This window comes from Primulina huaijiensis, chromosome 10, assembly GCF_012295235.1.
Source record: "Primulina huaijiensis isolate GDHJ02 chromosome 10, ASM1229523v2, whole genome shotgun sequence".
Classification (NCBI taxonomy): Eukaryota; Viridiplantae; Streptophyta; class Magnoliopsida; order Lamiales; family Gesneriaceae; genus Primulina; species Primulina huaijiensis.
In genome coordinates, this window is record NC_133315.1 from 16,498,262 (window position 1) to 16,501,448 (window position 3,187).

The 3,187-nt window shown below is 31.9% G+C and overlaps 1 pseudogene; it reads left to right on the forward strand.

Moving 5' to 3' along the window:
- The first annotated feature begins 1,534 nt into the window (after nucleotides 1-1,534).
- The window catches only part of LOC140985949 (rhamnogalacturonan I rhamnosyltransferase 1-like), a 14,160-nt pseudogene continuing 12,507 nt past the window's right edge, over nucleotides 1,535-3,187 (forward strand).

Below are 3,187 nucleotides of genomic sequence, written 5' to 3' on the forward strand. Positions count from 1 at the left end.
TAAACATCTAATCTTATATGTGATCAATTAACCAAATAATTATTATACTTTATATACAATAATAAATAGATTAATATATTTGAAGATAGAAAAAGTAATATATTGAGAAGAATAAAAAAAGAATGTTAGAATTAATACTATAATTATCTAATGTCAATATTAAATTTAACATCCTACATTCGAAAATGTGTTTATTGAGGTAAAGACTATGATGATAAACTAAAAATAATAATTTATTTATCATTGTAACGTAATAATAATGTGATCGTTATTCAGAATCAGAAAATGATGTACTTTGACTTTTTTTATTAAATTGTATAAACAATTCTTTCAATATTTTTAGTGGATAAACATGTTAAATCTATTAAAATTAAATAGTAAAATTTAATGATGAATATGAATGTATTAATTCAACTTTCAATTTGGGTTTCNATATAGTCTAAAGAATTGCAATTACACACGTTACATTACAGACGGGTGTAAACTATTGCCACTGCCAGTTCTTTCTTTCGGAGCTTTCTGCGGAGTCTTGAACTGCCTTCCATCCACGAGTTGCCTGCGGAATTTCGCAGGGATTTGATCGGAAACCCAACCTTTGCCCCGAATCTTGGAAAGGGTCTGCGTAGTTTCGAACACCATTGTGTGTCTGCTCCATTGATATTCAAGAATTCAACCATAGTCCTGTATACCAGTTACCAAGTATCACACTACGTGGAGCTTTATTAAAGTGAGAGATTAATGAATCTTTATTTCAAGATTCTGAACTACCATTTGCAGTCAGCTGCTTATTGCTGTTTTTGGGTATTCAAGGAGTGTACCCACCCTCTTTTTCTGCGTAAATGTAGCATTAAAGTAGTCAAAACTAGTCTCTTCTTTTCAGTTTTTTTAACCTGTCTTTCAACAACCTTGGTTTCTTGTGTGCTTGTCCCCTGTTTTTCACTGTCTTCCTCGTATGAACTGTAATTTGGCATCATTTTAGTCCCAGGTTAGTTGTATTTTACACCTTTGGAGTTAGTTCATCATTGTATAACTCGCGCAGACAGGAAGGCAGCAATGAAAAGAAAAAAGAGAGACCGCGGTCTCGAGATTTGAGCATGGTGAAGTTTTATGGTGAAGCTAAAGTGCCAAATCTTAGGGATTTTTATCAAAATCATGTTTTTTTACGTATACATGAACATGATATATAATATGCGTAAGCTTAATCGATAATTACCTCCGGCCATTGAAAATTTGTTGAAGCTTTCTGATTTCTTTTCAATTGAAGTCTTCTAAATACTTCAACACTCCTTTAGATGGTGTATTTTCTGTATGAGATTGTGTGTTTAGGGACCTCAATGCATTCGGTATTTATAGGCACACTCATACCATCACTGAGTGTTTTGGGAGCTCGAGATTCAAACCAAATTTGTATACGTATCTCAATGTTCAAAATTTGAGGCTGCCGTGTACAAATTTTTTTTCAACAATTGTTGGCAATGGCCGTCGTCATTTTCAACACGTTTATTTTACGGGTCACAATTTTCTTACACCAAAGACCATGCTTTTGAGAGTGTGCCGTGGTAGAATGAAGCTCTGGATTTTGAGGGCAGTCACGGTTTTATCACTATGGACTTGTTTGATTCAATTGGTGGCGGTAGGGGACTTTAGGGGGGCGAAGTTGCTAAAAGACTGGCCTTCGTATGTTAGTTCACCTGATAAGTACACAGAGGAAAATAAGTATTTTGTTCAACCAAAAGTGCATCTACCTCCAAAGAGTAAGTCACTGGTTCTTTTCTTTTCTTTTCTTTTTCTTGTGTTAGTGAGTAATTTCGAATTTTGTGTTCTTTTTTGCTTAGGTGTGTAGTATAAGATATATAAACTTCTAGTAATATAATATGATTCTGTTTCTTTGACATTAGTTTTGTTTGCCTTGTTACATTGGGGACGACTTGACTTGCTCATTGGATTCTGTCAGAATTATGCCTTTTTCATTACGATTACTCGGCATATACTAAACTCATACACCATCATATAATTAATCGCAATACATAAATAATCTATATCTTGTTGGATCTCGGTTTTCTACGTGCCCAAAACGCAGCGGAAGTTTTAAAATTTTATTTTAATTTTGACAATCAAAATATTTGTTTGAGCACTCGTATGGTTTTATAAATTAAACATTCATAGGATGTTAAAGAATTATACCTTTGGTGAATAATTTCACTTGGCTCCAACTACACCGGTATTAGCGGACGTAGCTCTTGTTGTAAATCCCTACGAACATTCTTCATTCTCCGAATCAGGTCCACGACCGGATTACTTGTTCCTCTTCTAACTTGCACTAGAAAATATAGAAGATATTTCGCGTAGAGATAGAATTCAAAGAAGAAATCGATTCAATTCCATTAATTAGAATTGCCGAAAACTTCTTGCAAAAGAAAGAAGAATTTCGAGAGCTTTGCAAAATTCCGAGAAGCTTTTTTTTAATGAATCTTGTTTCCTTAAAGAAAAATCCACCGAATGCATGCTACTTAAAAAGGATAAGAAATCCTTATTTTAATACTAATCCTTCATTTAACTTAATCAATCCAATTAATTAAGTAAATGAAATATTCTTATTGCATGCTAATCGTGATTCTCGAATATTATGCCTTTTGCAATGTATATTCTTTCTTTTCAATTCTCGAAAATGCATGAAATTAGAATAATAAAAAAAATTCTAATTATATTTCTAACCTTTCTTTTTACTTAATTAATCCAATTAATTAAGTTAACTAAAGATTCTAAATCCATGCCATATTAAATGCAATCTCGAATATTAATGCATTAATATTATTTTGCTTTGTGTGTAAGTTTTTAAAATTATGGTATCATAAATATTTCCATAAATCAATACCATATAAAAACTTAATGGGTTATATTTTAAATCAATTAAAATATAATTTAATTATTAAAGTACATTTAAACTTTAATAAATTAGCATGGTAGGCTTATACTCTTACAAGCCTATGATCCATGCTCCCATCATCATAATCCCGATCGACGATCCAACATCATCGATGTGACAATTTCAACTTATTTGTTATTATGATGCACACTTTAATTTCGAGATCACTAATGTCTAAATAAGGCAGGTGCATTCCTTTTGACTGTCTTAACAGTCATGCTCTCAAAATTTCTATAAGCTTTTATAAACTTTATTTATAAG